The following is an 8,693-nucleotide window of genomic DNA, read 5'->3' on the forward strand; positions in this document are numbered from 1 at the left end:
TTTGAAATGAAAAAAGTGTAGAAAGAATTGGAGTACAAATCCCATTTCTAGAAAGAAATCCTGTTATCTAAAAAGGTCCTACAAAATACAACATATACCTAAATTATGTAAGATGTCAATTAAAGTGAACATTTAGTTAAGAGACACTAGTGCAAATCTTCACTTAGCAACTTAAATGTATTTAAAAAGTTGAAACAAACCGAAATGCGTAAACAGCCACAGACAGATGGATAAAAAATTGAGAAAAAAGCGAGAGAAGACTAAACATTTTAAAAAGTTAAGAGAGAAGAACAGTTCATGGATGTTGTATGTCTGTGTTTCATTATTTTCATGTTAGATTTCCCAGAGATGAAGAGGCTTATCTTGGCTGTTATCAGCTCAAGCTTTCTATGATGGTGCATCAGATGACATCCATATGAGGAAAGATACCATTGATGTATAAGCATATGTTCAGATTTTCTAGAGAAATATGCTACCACCAAAGGAAATCCCTTTTTTCAGGAGGTCAATATTTCAGTATAGTACAAAATCAGACCCTATTCTGTGTGTGATTGACTGGTTAGCCAGAAGTAGTGAGCTGTCTCCCACTTAAAATGAATGGTGTCATGATGAGAATAATCAGGTATTTGTGATTATTGACTGATTATTGACCCTCTAACACAACTGCAACAGTTAAGCAAGTTATTGAGTGAAGACACCTAAAATGATTTGGAAGAGTTGGCTCTGTTAAATATAGGATCCAACATTTCACCAATATTGTGTTTTTGTTTTATTTTAGGCAGCACAGGCCAACTGTATAAACGTTTAACAGTGTCTTGGTGAGATTCACCGCAACTATTTGAGCAACATTTTATCATATCAGACATTTTTCACGGTCAAGGGTGTGGAATGTCATGACTAGCAGAGCCGGTCACATGATCTCAATCCAGTTGAGCTGCTTTACATTTGTTGAATACCATACTTAAGACGAAGAGACCCCACAACAAGAACGAAAAAGAAACTTGAGAGGAACACCAGGGAAAATCTGAAACAGAGTCAGTAGGAGTACAAGAGTTTAATTCATCCCAGCCAGTCTTCCTTTGTTTCAACAAAACCTGAAGAATTATAATCACTGATAGACTAAACACTTTTCTGTTCTATGTTTTGTTTTAGCAGTCTAACAGAACTGGCTGCAAATCAGAATTATGTTTAAAAACATAGAATCTATTTTGCAACAGCAACTGCATTCATACACAACATATTCTAAGTTTGTGTTGTGTCATGTTCATATAAAACTCCTTACAATCAATGTTACCACTTCAAATGATGCTTATATCTCCTGTGTCATAGCTATCATGTTTTACGGAGATTATTATTTATGAAGCTATCTTAAATCTCCTGGAAAGAAAAACGCCTGTAAATGCGATGTGAAGCTCCAAAGATGGAGCGACTGCACGCCAGGCTGCTGTTATACTCCCACCTGTGTTGCTGTCAACACAAAGGAAGCGCTTATATATATGTGTGTCCATAAGGGTGGATTGGTGCATTACTTATAAGGCCATAATGTGCAGATGTATTCATATGTATCATATGTTGCTGGTGCAGTGCTGCATATGCTAGGAATCCACTTGCATGTTTACTGGTGTGCATCTGTGTGTGTTTGTGGCAAGCCGTCTCTCTAATCTGTCAAGCGGTGGTTGTATATGAAGTGCTGTTGATGTTGGAGACTATTAGGCCTGTGAGAGGAAAGTTTGCTGTCTTCTCCTGTTCCACACAGCTCATTTAAACTTCCATCCCAAGCTGGAGATTAAACGTCTTCTCTTAGGAGGGATCCTGCGGCTTGACTTGGACTTCTTTTTAAGAAGGCTGAATGAGTGAAAAGCATGTAAAGAACCCATTTAGTAAAAAATAACAGAGCCTCAGTGGGTTTGCATGTGCAAACAATGTATCATGCCTCACACGATATACAGTACCAAACGTGGCCTGGTTTTCCAATCCATCTGGTAATCTACTTTAGGGTTAGCATGTGTCTGATATATGTACTGTGTCAAAGTTATGCCTGTTGCTAGTCATCAGACTGTGGTCTTTAATTAGATTATCTCTATAAAGTATTTTTTAAATGTTATAATACCTATAATTATTATTGAATTGTTGTGGAATTGAAGACAAATAATTTGATTTTGTATCTTGATTATAAGGACATTTACGATTTTTTTCAGTAGCATTCTGTGAAAAATCATGAGGAGAAATCCTCGTTCAACCAAGATATCTTCCCAGTATCCATATCCTGCATTATCAGGTTTGATTAATGCGTTAATGCGAATACTAAAGACAAGCAGTCTAGAGTAGTGTGTTGTCTTTGATTCATCTGGCACTTTGATGCTTTTCTAGACATTTTGGCTCAGTTTTTGCTCTTTGCTTAGGCTAATTATTTACACCTGTCCATTGGTTGCACAGCCGCCAGCACAGCCGCTGGTGTCTTCTGGTAAGCTGGACCAGCAGCCTTTGATCCGGAGTGGAGCCAGCTACTTCAAGGTGCTTTGCTAAACTTCACCCTGAACCTTTTCCAGGCTAAATTAAACTGGTTGCACTGGTCTATTAGTGCAGTTGACAGCAGAACAAGCTGTGTTATCTTTGAAATAAGTATTACTATGCTCTTTTAAGTCCTTTCATAGCTCAGAAGTCAGATGTTCTGACAGCGGGCCTGAGCGTTAGTGCTAGACCACTGTCCCTCACCATCCCTCTGATGGACTGATTTCAACCTCTACATGGGGTCTGCACCCACTCTCCTTACACCTTTCAGCATTGACAATTCAAATAGTATTAATTTCATCCCTTTTTTAACTCCTATAAGCTGGAATAGAGGTAAATTGAATGTTATGGAGCACAGCACACAGAGCACAGCAGAGCCGGGGCTACAGCGTGGAACAAACTGGTCGTGTGAATGAGGATACATGTTCATGCCTATCACAGATGTCATCACTTACAAGGCAGCTTACAATCTGGAAAAGGTGCTACACCAATACAAGCAACTATGTATGATTATTTCAACTAAGCATACTAACATTATTTATGTATCTATTCATTTTATTTTACCCCCTGCCGTTGTCTGCATATTAAAGGTTATTATCAAGTATATACACATTTTAATCTTGCAACAGAGGGGTTTTTTGTGTGTCCGTGTGTGTGTGTGTGTGTGTGTGTGCGTAAGTGTGTTTCCTTCACCAACCCTCTTGAGAGTCTAGCCATATTTTATTGATCACTGGAATAAAAATAAAAATAAATCACAGACGGTGGGATGTGAAATTCCAGGAAAGAGTGTTACATGAAAGAGCAGGAAAGAAACGACAAGACAGTGCAGTTGGATGACTGTGTGATGTGTTGTAGTGTACTGTATGTGAATGAGTGTACAATGTGTTGTGTTTGATTAAAAGGAGACATAGCAAACAGAAGAGGACAGAGAAAAGAGGGCGGATTATTCCCTTTACAGTTCTTTAATACTAACACTATTTTAAAGATAAAGTGTGGTAGAGTGCATAAAATTCAGCCAATTGGAAGAAGACAGGAAGAGTGCATGAGCATTGATACCTGATGAGCCACAACCAGATTTTAGCAACCAAAAAAGAACAGGAAATTGGTCTTGAGGCATGTCAGCAGGATTTGTTGGGTGTAATTTAGACCACAAACAACTTACATCATGGCGGAGGTGAAGACCACATTCAAAAAAGTAATAATGGAAGAGAAAACAAGAAAAGTACATCTCAAACAGTGTTACTGAAGTGTTCAAACCTCTCGGAGGACTCTAAGAGCTTAAAATGGCTAATCTTCCTTGAAGCTGAAGATCAGAGCTATAAATCAACTCATAATAATAAAAGCCAGGAAACTGACCACTAAAGACATATCATTCGTTAACAGCATTAGATGTTTTAGTATTACCAGAGAAAAAAAGAGTTGCTTAGCTTTAATCAATTTCTAGCAAATTTTAAAAAGCGGTGATGTTCACGGGTGTGGAAATCTTCCATCAAGCAGTGATGAATAGAGCCCACAAACATTTAAATCCTTTCACTCAATCAAGTGTGAAAGAAATTCAGGAGAACTCACACTGTTGTTGTCTATTTATATATTATTCTTTGTTATAGTGGCTAGATTATGCGTTTTTGTCGCGCAAGGTACTGTTTGTTACTGTTAGTTTGTAAAAGCATGTTTTTAACGCTGTTTTAGCAGTGTTTTAATGAGGTTTTAATGGGAGCACCACAGATACAGTACTATGCAAATTCAATGGGTTCCATGATCGTGATATATACACGGATTATGACATTATTATTATCTATATAATATTCTTTGTTATAGTGGCTAGATTATGCGTTTTTGTGGCGCAAGGTATTAATTTTTAATAAAACACTGCTAAAACAGCGTTAAAAACATGCTTTTACAAACTAACAGTAACAAACAGTACCTTGCGCGACAAAAACGCATAATCTAGCCACTATAACAAAGAATAATATATAAATAATAATAATGTCATAATCCGTGTATATATCACAACCACGGATCCCATTGACTTTGCATGGTTCAATATCCGTGGTGCACACACGGAATTATATCACTTTCCGTGTTGGTACCACGGAAAATAGTGGTAAGAGGTCGTGGGCATTTCACGGATTTCTGTGAGATCAGGTTGTGTTGTTTTCCTCTCTCTATTTCTGGCAGGTTCTGATTTTAGGAGCTCTCTTAAGGACTGAGATCCTTTTTTAATTGAATAATTTATCTTTTTAAAGCTCTCATCTCAGCTCAGAGGAAATTCTCAGAGAATTTTGTAATTTTCTTTCTTTTTAAAAAAACAAATGTCATCATGGGTTGCAACTCTTTGTTGGAAGATTTACTGTTCATATGGCTGCCGAATTACGGTTCATCGGTTCAAAGTAAACACAGGCTTCTCAATCCAAGATGAATGCGTAAAACTGCACCCAGTGAGTGAGTCTGTCAGTTACTGAAGTTTGTGATCTAGGCTGTTACTCACAGTTGGCACTGATTCAAAGTTAAGTTGAGGAGAATGGTGCAAATGTGTGTTAGGAAGTTGCACAGAATCTTATGAACTTTTGAAACTAGACTTAAAAAAATGCTTTATGAATTAACTGAAGTCAAATATCTTTCTATCACTCACATACGACACAGCTGCTGGGGACATATGAGACAAAGAAATGTTAACTGCTACATTCTGAAATATGATTTGGACAAGTTCAACCAAAGATTCCTGCGCTATCCCGTCCTGTAGCAAGCCACAACACACCTCAACAGCTCCAGGGCAACGCTTTGTGACGGGACAGGAGCAGGACTGACAGAGACAGCAGAAATTAGGAATTTCATTGACTGATGAGTCGACAGGGCGGTAAGCTGAAAATGCCTCAGAACAATGTAACTTTATCTTCAGAGGTTGTATCTTAAGCTTTTTTCACGACATCAGTGTCTAATTGACTCCTCGCGGGCTTTTTCCTTACAGCAGGCGGCCGCACATGTTTTCTTTCCACAGCTTCTTTGTGACATTTTAGTTTTGCTATCGCTTTAAGTTTGATTTTATTCTTAGCCAGCTTTATGTTTTTCCTCTGGAAACAATTTAACATAGTCAGAGAATCCAGACTATTTTAAAGGGTTCAAGTAACAAAAAAACATGCTGCTCTTCACAGATGTAGTCGCAACTTGTAATTCATTATAAATGTAATTATAATGGGGGCACGGTGGCGCAGCTGGTAGTGCAGCCGTCTCACAGCAAGAAGGTCCTGGGTTCATTTCCCGCTGGGGACACTGTGGGCGCTGTGGGCGCTGTGGGTGCTGAAGTGCGTGTTAGTTCCCCCATGACTTCGGTGCCCACACCCTGGGTGGGGTTGGCAAAAGGGCTTTTCTGTGTGGAGTTGGCATGTTCTCCCCGTGTTCCCTTGGGTAGCAATGTGAGCTACCCTCACAAAAACATGCACACAGTCCTGGGCTATACATGCCCCCTCTGGCCAACTGATATTTTGTGAAATAAACTATTGTTTAAATACTAATTAATATATCAGGCATCTGTATTTTAGCTTGTCATAAATGAAATTAAAAAAAAATACAAAAATATAAAAGCATATTAAGCCCTGGTACATTTTTAGAAAGGATTTGAGGAGTGTCTGAGAATATCTGACGTTTTTGCAAATGTTTTTAAGATTTTTAAAGGGTCTGGTGCAGTTTTGACCAGTGTCAGAAGAGTCCACATATACTGGATCAAGTTCTCTTTGAATATTGCAAACGGTATGCAATAACTCTGTTTACATTTGACACAGACACAACATTTAGCTTGGCAAAAACATATAAAATGAAATGATTTGAAGTTAATCAGTTTTGAGTTAGGACTGAACATGTGTTTGCGGTAAAAAATGTGCCCCTCAAGACAAACTACTGTAATTTTTTATTCAAATTTTGTACAAAAATGTACGAAGATGACTGTTTCTATAAGAATCTCCATCCGTTTCTTGCTGCTTGTTGTAAATCTGTTCAAGTTGTCACTTAAACGGCTGTCAAGAGATGTAACAGGAGGAGAGTTCATAGCCTTGAACAGTTTCCTATTGTCCTATTCTTATTTTACACATCACTAACTCTTTTTATGGAAGTGTTGTGCTTTTTTATGGGATTGTTTTAACTCTGGAATGTGCCTTTAACAAGAGCCTTGCCTTGTTTAACAGATTATTTGCTGCTTTATTTCTTTATATGTTGTTTGGGCCATTGTATTTTTCAGTTAACAGCACAACAAGCCATATTATCTTTAAGATAAAGCAAACAATCAACCAAACAATGTTTTGGTATTTATGTCTTTGTACAAATTTTTACTTGAACATTGAATGATTATGCTTTCATTAACATTTTAAAGAGTCCTGCTGAGAATTAGATTTTTAACTAATTTGATATGTGCAGCTTTGACGTTACTTTTGGCCACATAAACATTTGAAGTGACTAATGTGGACGCCAGCTCAGTAGGATTCAGTCGTAGCTAGTTTCCATCTGATATTCTTGCTACTCACCACACCTATATATGACTCGCCCACTCTTATTTGCTGACAAGGGAAACAGCTTTCAAGTGGCAACTTTCATGAGATCAAAAGAAGAATGAAACTGTAAGTGTGAGAGAAAAAATAATGTTTTCACATCACTAAACTCTGACAACACTAAATGTCATTGCTATCAAATCAATGGGACTTTAAAAGTAGTAATAACATTATTTTGGAACAGCATTTATTTTTATTTATTTATTTATTTACTTATTTATTTATTTATTTTAAAAATCCTTTATTTTAAAACAAAGTACTTTAGAAAACTATTTGAAGTGCTGCTGAGCATCGTGATAGAAACTGCCTTGTCTCTTTGTGTATGTTGAATATGCAGAACTGGTTTGCAAGTTACAAGTGATCCAGTTTCTGTTGGAATTCCTTCTAGTGCTCTAAAATCATGTCTCTGCAAGTTGTGTTGTATCCCACTTGTATCCAATGTTCAAAAAAAGTGGTTAATGCTTGACAATTTACGTTCCTACTAACTTTTCAAAATGTCTCTGCATTAAAGAGACTGACAGAGGTAAGAAGACGTTTTGGCCCTAGTTGTGTATAGTCCTGTGATGTAGTGGGTCCCCTGATCAATCTCCAGCACAGATCATATGCCAAGGTGTCCCTGGGTAGGACAATAAACTCGATGTTGCACGTTTTTCGTCTCAACCATCATAACGGTGGTCCCAAGTCCAGATAGATAGGAAGGCTTTTGTCAGGGAGGATGGATGATAAAAAGGCACCCACTATATGCCAAATCAATGATCTGCTTTCTTTTTCCAGTCAGCTGCAGTAGGAACAGAGAATAAATGTGTTGGAAGGAAATTAGAAGACTGAAATCCTGTTTTACGTTAAGATTGCTATCACGATGCCACATAACTTCCTGCTGACCTTAGACTTTCTTTACTGTTAGGCAACCAGAACAACAGAAAATGTTTACTCTTTTATTTGTGCAAGACAGCCTAAGATATGTACACCATTTTTTGCAGTTGTGTTAAATGTTTTGCACACCGTTGGCTTGTCCCAACTCTGGGATGACAATCAAAAACCACTGAAGGTTTGATGACTGTGTATTTACAGTTTCAGAAATAAAGATATTTAATGTGCCTCAAATCTATGGGGTAAAACGAATCACTTGATTTCAGTGATTCAGATTTTTGGGCACAATCATTTAAGAATATTGTCCAAAACTCTTCTTGAACTGTAGTATTGCTATATGTACAGTAGGGTGCACTGTGTCCTCATAAAAGCGCTTGCTGCTATGGCTATAATTATTTACCTTACCTTCAACAAAAACAAAGAAATCAAGAGTAAGAGAACTCAGTCATGCATCCAATTGCAGCAACCTGAAAACATGATAATTTGTTTCTAGATGTGTAATTTTCCTCTTTGTGTTCACTTGATCATCTGTTGTGTACTAATAAGACAGGATTACCAAGATCTTACCGCTTTTCTTCTGTCATATGATACTGCAGATGTCTGAACATATTTTCTAAGTCTCTTCACTTAGTAAATGAAGGTGTTTTGAGACTGACACAAACTTGGTTGTTGCACAAGGAGCAGAAAATAACAGAAATAGTTTCTTCATTGTGAAACTGAGAAAAACAACCCGGGACCAAGAAATCAAATCAAGATGTTGGAAGATACAGTAAG

Source organism: Cololabis saira, chromosome 11 (genome assembly GCF_033807715.1).
Source record: "Cololabis saira isolate AMF1-May2022 chromosome 11, fColSai1.1, whole genome shotgun sequence".
Lineage (NCBI taxonomy): Eukaryota > Metazoa > Chordata > Actinopteri > Beloniformes > Belonidae > Cololabis > Cololabis saira.